Source organism: Anopheles nili, chromosome 2 (genome assembly GCF_943737925.1).
Source record: "Anopheles nili chromosome 2, idAnoNiliSN_F5_01, whole genome shotgun sequence".
In the NCBI taxonomy this organism is placed as follows: domain Eukaryota; kingdom Metazoa; phylum Arthropoda; class Insecta; order Diptera; family Culicidae; genus Anopheles; species Anopheles nili.
In genome coordinates, this window is record NC_071291.1 from 12109288 (window position 1) to 12121900 (window position 12613).

The following is a 12613-nucleotide window of genomic DNA, read 5'->3' on the forward strand; positions in this document are numbered from 1 at the left end:
GTCAAATGTCACGGCGAGGACATTTGTGGAGCAGCGACCGGTGTTTGTTTGTTCACATGTCCCTCCTTTTTTTAGGCTTCTGCGAAGCGTATTGCTTCGAGCCTTTACGAGCCTGTCGAGTTTTCTGCAGAATAAAATGCCATCGAGGTTCTTTTTCTTTTCGTGGGCTACCGATTTAGAGCACACTTTTTTCCATTTTTAATAAAAAGTGCCATGGATTGTGATTAATAAGAAGCACATTTCTAAATTAAAATGCGACATCAGATATTAAAATACCTATTTAATTTTCAAAACTAAAACGTTTTTTTAATTCAAAAAAATCGCATAATGAAAAAAATATATACAACTAGAGCAACCAAATCAAGTATAGAATCAATTTAAGCCTGCTTGTTGAAGCCATACATGTACAGCAACTACCTCTGAACTGATAAGACGCAAAATAGGGGTCTCGATTCGTACACTCCCAAAAAATACGCTTTTGTCGGACCCGAAACATTCGGCGTAGATTTTTGGGTCGTTTCGTCGTCTTTGGCTCATTTCACAGGCGGGCTGATAAGGGGCGAATATTTCCTTCGAGTGGCTGTTATGTTGCCCATATATACGTTGTTTTTATTTTTCCTCGAGTGTGCGCACGATAAGACAAGCCGCTCTTATCTACTATTTCGGTGGTTGCGTACTTTTAACCTATCTTTGCGTCCTATTCATTCCTTCAAATCATCGAGCTCAAACCTTCGCCCTGGAAATACGGAACAAACCGACCGCCACGAGAAGGAACACGAGACGGCCGCAAAATGAAGCCTAAAAACCTGCACCTTATCGCAATCGATGGGGTTTTCCCGTTTTTTTTTTCCTGCTCCGATAAACCAATCCCCAAATCGCCCATACAACGCGAACCTTGATCGGTAATCGGCTCATTTATCAGGAGTAGAATAAAAAAAGAAACAACACCCGTCCGTTTCCGAAAAATCCTCTCAAAGAGGTTGCATTCAACAACCACAAGATTCACTAGACCGCTTCGAACTGCGGTTGCATCAGTTCTACATATTGTTCTACCGTAGCTTCATCCCTCCGTTAAAGGTTTGGAAACCAAGCTGGCCGTATTCAAACATCCGTCTAATCAATCGCTCCCATTGTCGGTGAGCGGCAATTCCACCGCGCCCTCAGTTTTCAATTGTGGGGCAGCTTTTCATTGGGACGTTGTGCCGTGACAGTAGCCGCGTCTTAAACTGACATGGCATCGATCGTTTTGCCGCTACGTGAGTGTATTTTCGGCCAATTTGGTTCGCCTTCACCTCAAGCAGTGCTGCAGCTGCAATGCACCGATGCAATTGTGCAAACGAATGCACCGGGGCGTTTTGCCTAATCGAATTGTCTCTCGCAAACGGCGGGTGATGGATTGTACTGGAACGCGGTTGTACTGCGAAACCTCTCCTCAGTGATCGGCAGCGAAAAGCGAATGGCAACGCTCTGACCAATCTGCGAGATAGGTGATATGACTGGGGTTCGTTTGTTCGATGCAACGATGCAGCCCATCCAAACTGCCTTCAAGCTGATGGATCTCCATCACATCGCTTGATTGATAAAGTGCAATCACTTCAAAAGGTTCCCCCTTTCGGAATCTAGATTCGTCTTTGATGCCTTTGCAAAACCTCATCGCCCTTTCAAATGGCTTCGCTCAAAGCAGCAAAGGATCGCAGATGAACCTCGAAGGCCATCCGCAACGGTACACACCAACAAACCCCCGCGCGCGGTGCCTTTCGATCTCTCTCTCTCTCTCGTGATCGCGTCATTTGCGCAAGGAAAGGGTCGCGTTTTTTTCGCCGACAATTGGCGTCAATTAGCGAGAAAAGGGATGCGCAACGGTGGTGGCCGCCAACAAAAAACAAAAACGGCGGAGAAAACCGCCCGAATCCGTGCGGAAAAGGTGCGATCGCAATGGAAGAGAAATCGCGCTTGGTCCTTCTGTGGGCTGGTGGCGAGCTGACGAACATGCGACCGAAACCAAATGGGGCGTTAAAATCGATCATGCAAGGAAAAATCACCCTTCTCTCGATGGGGAAATTGATCGCCAATTATCGCTCACTGCCGCCAAAAATGTGAAGCCATTTTCCACCACAAAACGGCGTCCGTCATGTCGCGTGTGTGGGGATGGTGTTTTTTTTTAGCCTAATTTGAAGCCCTTCAGTAATTAATACATTAACAAAACTAAAGCACGAACACACAAGCACGGGCGGCCGGCCCCCACATGGGAGGAAGCGAATGATCGTTCGTTCCGGAATGAACACTTGTTGATCGAAGCATGATCGTTGGTGGCATGAGCGAGAGAGTGATCGTGAAGATCCTCTCTTTCGTACTCCCCCCGCACCGCACAGTCGTGTGATCGTGGAACTGATGATGCAAGCACCCCCTGCCCACTTGAGAGAGTGTAGCAACCATATGGAACCGATTGAGTGGGGTTTCGTATGTATGCAACATCATCACGAAAAGAAGATCAAGCTACAGAACCAACCGGACGCGTTTGTTGGGTTGCTTATCAACCCACAACGTGTGAGCCTTTTCCGTGGCGATCGATGAGACGAGTTACGGATGTCGTTTGTTATCATCGATCATGCTCACTTTCAGCTTCCCGTTCACTGACGAGAGAGGTGGAAAATGGAAAACGATCATCATCCTTTTACTTCCTCTTCTTCTCGCTTGCTCGCGCCTATCACAGCCTCTCCAGCGGAGGATCGAACTCGATCAGTGTGCGCTTAGCCGTCTTCTTCGAGGCTTTGTTCGATCCTGTTCTACGTTTCTCGCTCTAGCGGGTACGTCCTTTTCTCGCGCATGAAATTGCCCACACTCGCTCCGTCCCACTCTCAGCCACTTTCTCGAGGCTCGAGGCTGTGTCGTTGCATCGCATCGTCGATCGTGGCGACTCGCGATCATCACCCTTGGGAGAGGGGAGAAGAGGATGATCCTCCCGCATGGTGACATCCTTTTCTACCCACTATCGAACCCCATTCTGGTCGCGCTTTTTACTACACATTCGGAAACGACTGGAAGCAACGCGCAACGCGCGCGCAGCTTAGCTTGTGTGTGAGGCTCCCGATAACGTGCGTGGTGTAGAAGCGGATGGCGTGCAGTGCGTGGCGCCTCGCGATCACACCTCCTGCTTCACCGCTCTCCTTTCCCTCACCCCACCACCCCAAAAGACGGAAGAGGAGGGGGCTCTCCATGTGGTGGGCTTTGCGCCCCGTTCTATGATTGCGCCAAATGGCCGCGCGGCGGCGCTTGCTTTAGAGCGGGCGAGAGCGTGTGATCGGAATCGAAGCGAGTGAGCGAGCGAGAGCGGCAAGCGGGGCGCGTGTGAGCGAGAGCCGCGATCTCTGGACCCCGTGCTGACGACGACGGTGACGACGGCCGCCGCCACGCCACGACACACAGCGATGAGAGGGCGTCCGCCGCCAAGCGCGCGTGTCAGTTTCAGTCCAATATTAGTCGTGAATAGAAATAGACAAAAACGGTTTGTGCGCTGCGCTGCGGTGTTTGCGCCACCAGTAGTGAGTGTTCTCTCTCTCTCTCTCTCCCTTTTATTCGTGCAATCGTGTCCTTGTGTCCTCCTGTGGGTGTGTGTGTGTGTTTGTGGAAAAAGCTCACAAAATTCTAACAATCAAGGGACGAAGGTGATGTCCTTCATCAGCGTGAGATGTCCTTGTGAGTTCTCACTTCGTTCTGGGAATGATCACTTCCCCCAAAACACACACACACGCGCGCGTTAGGCAGGTTCCTGCCTGGGATTCTAGAACCATTGTCAATGGTCGACGTCAACAAGTGTCACTGACAGCCGCCCAGAGTAGGGCTCGCGGGAAATTGATCGCGCGTCGGGTGTGATGTATGCGTGTTCCGTCCGATCGGTCGTGCTATCAGTGGTTTGACATTCGCGCGCGAGCGCCCTGGTGTGCGTGGGCTTTTTCTCTGACGGTGCCAGCGCGAGCGCGCGCCCGCGCGCTTAAAATCAACCCCTAAAGGCGTTTTGGGGTCGTCTCGATTGCGGCGGTCATCCGATCCTCCGTGATAAACGCACACTCGCGTGTGTGTGTGTGTGTGTTCCACCATTGTTTTGTTTATCTAGTCGCGGGGCGCGCGCGTGCGGCCGCTTCCGTTTCGTGTCGGAAAATTCACGTCCCATTCCGGAAAAACCCGTTTACCAACCACCCATCTTTTGAGGCACGAAGGCCGAAGGCTCTTCCGCTGGAGCGCGTGTGTGTGTGTCACCAGCGGGTTTGTGTGCGTTCTGTGCCCTTCGAAGAGTTGGAGGGTTTAGCGTGTTTCGCGGTGTTGTACGCAAGTGACACGTACGCGAAAGCGCCCGCCCGCGTTCTGAAGGGAATTCTAAACGCCTTTTTCCATTCTCACTTCAGTAGAGCAGATCGTGTGAATGTTGATCGTTTGTGTGTGTGCTTTTGAGAGTGACATTGTTCGAGAGCGAAAGGGGTTTGTTCGATTCGAGCAACAAAGGGGACGATCCTTCCCGATCCTCCCGGATCCATCCTTTCCTTCACCATCCCCCCACCACCACCACCACCACCATCACCAACAGCAGGTCGGCGCACGGAACTCAGAGATGGAGATGTGGCGCCTTGCCGATCCCACCGAATCGCATCTACTAGCGATGTTCCAGCAAAGTGAGTCCCCCCATCTCATGCACAAAATATGTCTCCCAAGAACCAGGGAAGGAAATTCCACCAAAAAAAAAAAAGAAAAAGAAAGCAAAAGTGCCACGCATCTTCTTCGCGCAGTCCACCTCGAGCTAACGAAGCGACAAACACACAGAAGAGAGGAGCGTTGCGCGTGCAGTAGTGTGCTGTTGATGATAAGAAAAACAGCTTTCGTTCGAAACAGTTGATACACCTCTATTGCCACGCTCCTCCTGTATGGATTGCTCTGTTTCTGCTTCAGCAAACGATTGGGGGAGTGAAAAATGTTACATTTTGTCGCGATTGTTTGCTCACGTGCGTTTGGCTGGCGTTCACGGACTCAGGACTTGCGTCGTGGGCTTCTGTGGGCTACTGTTTCATTTACCTCGGTTAGCTGACCCTAAAAGCCGTTCTTCTAAACCGATCATCAACGCCACGTAAAACTCAACGCGGGCTCCGCTGCTCTCGTTAGAACGTGCTGAAGTAACAAGTTGTGTGCTTCCGGTGCAACGATTACTAGCGCCAGTAGGGCGTAGTTCCGGGTTTGGCGGTGAAAACTAGCAGCAACGGACGCATGTTTCATGTGCTCTCTATCTCACGCTCACATTTCATTCGCTTATCATCACTTATCGCTTGACGAGCCCGTCTATAGCGTGTGGTTGCGCGTGCGGTCGCTCGCTCGATAAAAATTGCCCATTTTGATGTGCATTCTGGGTCATGAGAAAAATGACAAAAAAAGCCCCCGCTATACACAAGGAATGGCGCGCACTTTTGGGGACGCACTCGTTCGTCCACCCACCGTACAAAAGCCGCCCATTGCGCATTGCAAAAGATCGCGCTTTATGGTCGTGTTTTTCGGTGGCAGACATTTTTGTGTGTGTTTTTTTTATTTTCTCTCACTTCTCCCCATTATGCTGGTCGCGTAAAATGCGCGTCAAAAACTCCACTCCATGCGTGTGTGTGTGTGTGGTGATAGTGGTGTGATGGTGGTGTGCGCGCGTCTGATGGTGTCACATACGATCCCCGATCTCGTGTTGATCGCCTTGTGCACGATCATGATCACCATCCATAAACACAAATACACACACACATACAGTCGACCGCAAAGTGGTGTGTTTGCTCGATCGAAATCGTTCTTCTTCGCCGTCGAAAGCGCACCATCCCACCAGCCAGAGCCCCCACCCCACAACTCGTGCCGTATCGCTTCATCCACTTCCTCATTATGATGATGCTCCGTCATAAGGCACCTCCAGCCGCCGCCTCGCCTGTTGCGTTTGTGTGTGCGCCACATCGAAAGGGTGGCTAACCCCCGTCGATCGAGCTGCTCTCCGCACATTCCCGCAGCCCCACGGCTGGTGCCACCGAAAAATGCAAACGCAATCTGCAGAGGCCGGTTTTATTTGAATATTCAAATATTTGAACCTTCGAAACCGAAGCCCCACCACGAGTTCGAGAAGCCTGCGTGTGAGGTGGTTGTGTGCGGTGGGAGAGAGCTCGTTTCTCTCCTTTTCCCGTTCCCAATCCCCCCCCCCCATGGTCATTTCGTTCCATCTTTTTTTCACGCTCTATCTCGCGGTCTCTTATGCTGTTCTTTTTTTTTTTTTTGGGTTTTGTTCGGGACTTCGATGCGCGCAGCAGATGAGTTTGTCACGGCACTGCCGCAGCTTGAATGAAACGTGCGCCTGTTTTTCTCGTACGCGTTAGACTGCGAAGACAGCCAGAGCAAAGTGATAATGGCCAACCGTGGCCGTGTGGGGAGCAACGATTGGAGACTGCTTAAATGAAGGTCCAAGGCTCAAGAAGACTCACAGCGCCAAGAAGATTGTGTCCACCCCGTTGGGCAGCTTCCTTCCTGATGACGGTTGCATACACCGCTACTACCCTCGTTATCGCGATTCGTTCGACTTCTCGGTCCCTTTGGGTGCTTAAGAAGGCTCGAGGATGGGTTGTGCTGCTGCGGCAGAACGCGGGGGATGCTTAATTTACATGAGATTAGACAACACGGGATGGGTCGACCGACGAACCGATAGCCGGGAAAGCGATTCTACGCTCCAAACTGGAACCAACCAGCGTGTTGATTATACCTGATGAATATATGTGTGCTGCTACATCGCTTTTGGGATCGAAGATTTTCGTTTAGCTCGTCGTATTTGTCTCTTTTTTTTGTTAATAATTCTGCTCTCCCCCTTTTTACCGGTTCCGTTCGCTTAAGGAATGGCACAGAAATGCGTCTTTAAAATGCCGGTTGAGTCATTTGCGAATTTTTGTTTCTTGTTCGACGTTTTTCGTTTTACTTTTCCACTTCCATTCGTTTGTGTCGATGTGTGTAGTATTTTGTTTCATCTTTTTTTTTTTATCCCCACCATTTTCATCTACGTTTCGCAAATGTTTTCCGTTCGCGCGTTGGTGAACGTTCGTGTTCGCGTTAAATTTGCATTTATTTCTTCTTTGCTAATGGTGGCGATTCTTTTGTGTTGTTTTACACTTTTGCGTCCTTGTTTCCGCTGGAATTTGCATATCGAGATAACGATGCAAAAAAAAACCCATACGACCGGTGTTATGTGACCGGCGAATCGAGATCGCTATTGCAACAGTTAATCAGCCATGTCAAAAGTGGAATAGAAATGGTTCTTTTAAATCTGCAATTATTTAGCATTATCAAACAAGTATATACGGTTGAGTGCGCAGCTTTGCTTGAGTATAAGAAACTGCTGCAACACGTATGTAAAGGTCATCTTAAATCGATTCCATTGGAACGATAACTTCTGCTCCGTTATTCAACGTCTAACGTCGAGCTCTAAACCAAAGTTTTCGACCAGTTTCTCCTTCGGCCATGTTTCTGTTTTATTATTTTATGTATCGGTTTCATTTGACCGATGCAGAGCTCCGTTCTTCGGTTTCCCTTCCTAATTCCCCATAGCATTATGTTTCAAACGGTATTCGGCACAACACTTTTGCTGGCTCTAGCTGCCTCTATCGCATCTTGCACTGCGCTCACTCTATTAGAAGGCATACATTATTCATCGCGCATTGATTAGGAAGAGCAGCTAGCTCATTTAGCTGGGACCATATCGAACGAAGGCACAAGCAAACGGTGATAATGATCTGGACATCGGTGTGGGGCCTTTCCATATTAATCACGTCGTGTAAACACCCCACTTTAGGCTTGTTGTGTTTCGACTGCGCAGAAAACTGGCCTTAAGTTTCATAGTTTTTATGTTCCACTTTTTTTTATGTGAGTGCGTGCCGGAATTATTTGCTTGCTCTTGTGCTGTTTTTTTTTTTTTTTGCTGTTTCCGTTGTTTACTTATCACTTAAGACTGCTTCCCATCCAAATCACGCAAATGGGCTCATCGCGAGGGAATAAAAAAGCTGCGATAGTGTATTTCCTTTTTATTATGCGCTGAGCAGAAGAATAAGAGAAAAAAAAAAGCAAAACAAATACCCTGTTCCGTTGTACCTCTCTGCCAGTTCGTCGCTTCACGTCCGCGATATGAAGGATCACAGTCCACCGGCAGCCTGAACTGAAGCTGTACACGACAGCGGAGCTTTAACGCGGAAAATCAAGTGCAATTATCCTCTAGCCATTGCGGTGGTAGTCGTGTCCCTTTGTTGAGCCAGTGTTAAACCACGTGATTGTGAGTGCGTGGCTCGAAGAGGGCTTACTAAGGTAGCTGCTTGGACATCGGGTTTAGAAGCGACCGGAAAATCCCCAAAAAACAGTGTGTGCGTGTGCCTTTCATTAGCCGAGAATCAGGAAGATTCGAATGGGCAGATCAGGTGTGGCCTAGTCCCAGGTACAAGAGCAAGTGTGATCGATATCATCACGGGCGCCTCAGCAGCAGCCCTCAGATCGTTTCAAATGTTGAACAGCGATCAAAGCCACTCGTCGACGGAAAATTCGCCCGGCCACAGTAACACCTCAACCGGTGGTGGCTACTTCATGTTCGACGAGCTGAGCTCGGCATTGGCCGAAGATCGAAACAATGGCGCCGTCGATCGCCATCAGCAACCATCGTCCCTTCACGGAGCCAATCAGCAACATCAACGGGCGCTGGTTGCGAATGGAAGCAGCTCGTCAATTGCTAGCTCGAGCAGCACCGGCAGTCTGCTTGGCAGCAACGGTGGCGATAGCCTGCTGGCACGCGTCACCCATCAGCTTAACCAGCAGCAGCCAGCGTATAATGCAAGCGATGGTGGATCACCTGCACACGGTATGGTGACCTCCTCACCAACACACGATGGTGGTGCACTGGCGCAACAGCAACACCTGCAGCAAATGCTGTCGTCGGTGCTGGTGACGCGGCAGCAGGGCAGTAACGCTGGTGCCACATCCTTTACGCAACGCTCACAGCTCGATGCCACGTCCGATGGCACAACGAGCGTAACCTCCGGTGGTGGTATGCACACGTACGGTGGTGGAAGTGCTGGCAGCCCAGAGTTTCACAGTGGCCTCGGTCAATCGACATCGCTCATGCAGCAACAGCAGCAGCAGCAGCACAAAATGGCCTTTTATCAGAGTCAACAACAGCAGCAACAGGAGCAACAGCAGCAGCAGCAGCAACAGCACCATCTTCATCACCAGAACGCGCTACAGAGGCCGGGTTTCGGTGAGTTTTCACTCTTCCAAAACCTTCCACTGGCGATTGGGCCGAGTGTCTATATGAGCTATCCACCTTTCCATATGCGATTTATTGTTTGTTGCTTTGTCGGTGATGCGAGTGGACCAAGAGGCAAGTGAATGTGCAAGAATAATGAACGGAATCAACTGGAACGAATCATTTTCGCTTAATAAACACACACACACACGGGAGAGAGAGAGAGAGAGAGAAACGAACAGCACGACAAAGGGCGCTAAACGAAGTGCATTCTCTTGGTCCTTTTTTCATTTAAACATCTTTCTCCCGATTTTGGCCAAATTTATTCAAAAACACCAAACCATCGCCCCCCGGGGGATTTGTGGAAATGGACAGAACGTTCTTGAACGGAGACAATTTTGGCCACACCATCGATTCATCATCCAGATCACCTCCGCGCACACACATGCATGTGACTTCACCAACAAATAAAATATACATTACCAACTATTCTCTCGGCCAAGCAAAACGATCAAACAGAATATTTGAAAAAAAAATGAATTCAATTCACCACTGCCACCACCACCACAAATTGTCATCGTCATTATCATCGCCACCGACCAACTCTGTGTCATGCTGTCAGAATGTATTTACCAGCTGCTGCAGTGAACAATGCAATGACAGCGGGAGGAAAAAAAACATCAACACGAGTACACTCGCGCACGCACACGCTACCACCATGCCTCCAGAAGTTGCTGGGGTACAAGCAACGAAATAACCACTGCCGCCAGCTGTCAAAGTGACAGCTTGCATCATCGCCATCGCTGATCCGCTAGTGCTACACAGCCTACTACATATACGCTTGTCATCATCTATCTGCTTCTATGCGATCCTTTCACACCACACCACGCAAACGTGCGGATCATGAAACGGGGGAGAAAATGTAAAGGAAATAAAATACCTGGGCTCGGAATCAGCAGAAGAGCGAAAGGAAGCAGCTTGTTCAGCGCTCAACAAACACGTGGCATTTTCATCGGGTTTTATTTCCACCGGAATGGAAACACCGAGTTCGGGGGCAGGCTCACGTACACATATACCGCATCTCACAGAAATGCTTTCATCTGTCACCAATACCGTCGTCATGTTTGCTCGTTTCCTGATGGATCCTGTTTCAAACGAGTCACGAGGGCGCGAAACCATATGGTTCTGGTTATGGAAGTGTACACATTTCTTAACTGCTTTAAGGAGCTCGGGTTACAGTACTGGCCGGGTTTTCTGCAACGTAAATTCAGTTTCTTATGCATTTCATGACATATTTTCCGCAATCAGCTAATGACCTATTTTGTATTATTCTTAGTATTATTGTTTTTATAAAATGCTAATCCAAATAGTCAACGGAATATTGTGGTGTGTGGAGCTTTCGAAATTCGCCATTAAAAACTCATTTGCACGCCATCCAAAAGGAACTGCCGTGCGGCAAAAATGTGCTTCTAATGCATTCCCCTAAAAAACGCTCTGCTTGACAATTTGTTCCGCTGCTTTCGTTGCTGGTAATGTATCAGGCCGAGTGTTTCCTTTGTCGCGAGGTCACCCCGTGTGGATGTAAGTGCCCGATATTTCCCGCACACACCCAATTTACATACCATTCCGGTAATCACGGCCGCAACTGCCGCATGCCGGCAACGTTTTAAGGCCCATTGATGTCGACCTTAATCGTTTTTAGCATAAAGAAGTCCTTAAAAGTGCGATCCTTTTAAAGGATCCAACCTAGCGGGCGATGGAGGCGCCACGTGTACTGCACAAAGCCTCCTTTCGCTTCTCAGCGATCACTCTAGTTGAACGACGATGCTGGCTGGTTAGGACTTTCTTCTAGACAACCTTACACGTGTCGGGATCAAGCCGTGTGCCGGCTCAACCGACTTCCTAGTATCCTGTCGAGAGGCAAACCGAGAGAGCGCGTGCCTTATCGTTATTAGTTGCTTTAACAGCCTACATCTCGCCCCCACAATCCTTTTAGCATAATTAATGGCCCTTTACGTCGCATCGTGATGCACTTTGCCGTTGGGACTGACCCGAACCGAACGGTTCTTAGTCAAATCTGCTCATTAAGCACAATCCTGGCTCACAGTGCCGCACACCCTTCTGCCAATACCGACGATGCTTCAGCCTAGAATGGTGTGCTCAAGTGGCCCAACGCCCACGTTCTTACGCCAATCCCTTTACACGAAAGCTACTCGTGCGCTGGGGATAGTAGTGCATATACTGGAGCATATTTCTCGTTCACGGCAAAGGATTAGCCGCGTTACATAATGATGCAGTAAACAATTTGCTTCAACACTTGAAGGGGTTGCAAGCAGCCCTGACAGTGTATCAAAATTATATTTATTTGGGTCCGACAGTAACGTTGCTGCTGCAAGGCTTCTTCGTGTATGCCCCTTTTTGGTGATCAAATAGGACCAAAAACCTTGCTGTCAGGAGCTGCGGAACGTTGAGAAGCTAACCAAACAGTGGTGAATTTGTTAAGCACGTAATAATGCAGTATATGCTGCTGCTGGTGGTTCGTAGCTTTGCCCTTTCCAACGTATCTTTTGTGCACAAAATGAAACTTCTCTACAAAAGCACATGCGCCCTAAACACGAGCCAAACGTGAGGCCTCGCAACAAAAATACGTATTCCTATTCGACTGCGGTGTGAAAAGGAGCTTCTTCTCTCGCCTTCGCTTGGCTTTTCCCGTCTCCATTTCTCTCCCTCTTTCTCTCTCTCTCTCTCACTCTCTCCCTTATCTGTAAACACTGCACAACTCATGACCTAGCTGGCTGGTGCAAAGGAAACCCCCAACCACACGAACCACTCGCTTTGCTCGAAGAAATCGAACTTGATGGCCTAGTTTTTGTTTCATTTGCTACCCTTTCCGTGCTGTTGCAACGCTTATTCTCATCCTTCTGCCACACGAGTGCCAGCGGATGTGACAACTCGCTGTTTCCCGGTGCAATTTGAGTCAAACGATGCTCCCCGGGCTCGCCTTTGAGTGTGTGTGTGCGTGGGGTTTGTGACGTGCCAAATCAGCTTTTCCTCTAGTCGGGGTGGACAGTTTTCTCCCCTTTCGTGTTGCTGGTGCGTGTTTCGGATGAGGAGATGCGATAATGATATTCATCAGTGGCATTTTTCGACGTAGCGAGATGTGGAAAAGCAGAGTGTCGTATTCTTCTTGAGTATTTTTCACGCTTCCTTTCGCTTCGCTGATTGATGGATTGCAGGTTGACGTCTCGCGTGTCTGGTTCGGAATTTGTAGGCCTTCCTTCAGCGGGTTTTGTGCACCTCTCTGGGGAGGTGTTTCTTTGTTGCTACCATCACACT

The 12613-nt window shown here is 49.2% G+C and overlaps 1 protein-coding gene across 1 annotated transcript in view; it reads left to right on the top strand.

The window, feature by feature from the left end:
- The window catches only part of LOC128721422 (RNA-binding protein Pasilla), a 69096-nt gene that overhangs the window by 28246 nt on the left and 28237 nt on the right, over positions 1-12613 (top strand). The window lies entirely within an intron of this gene.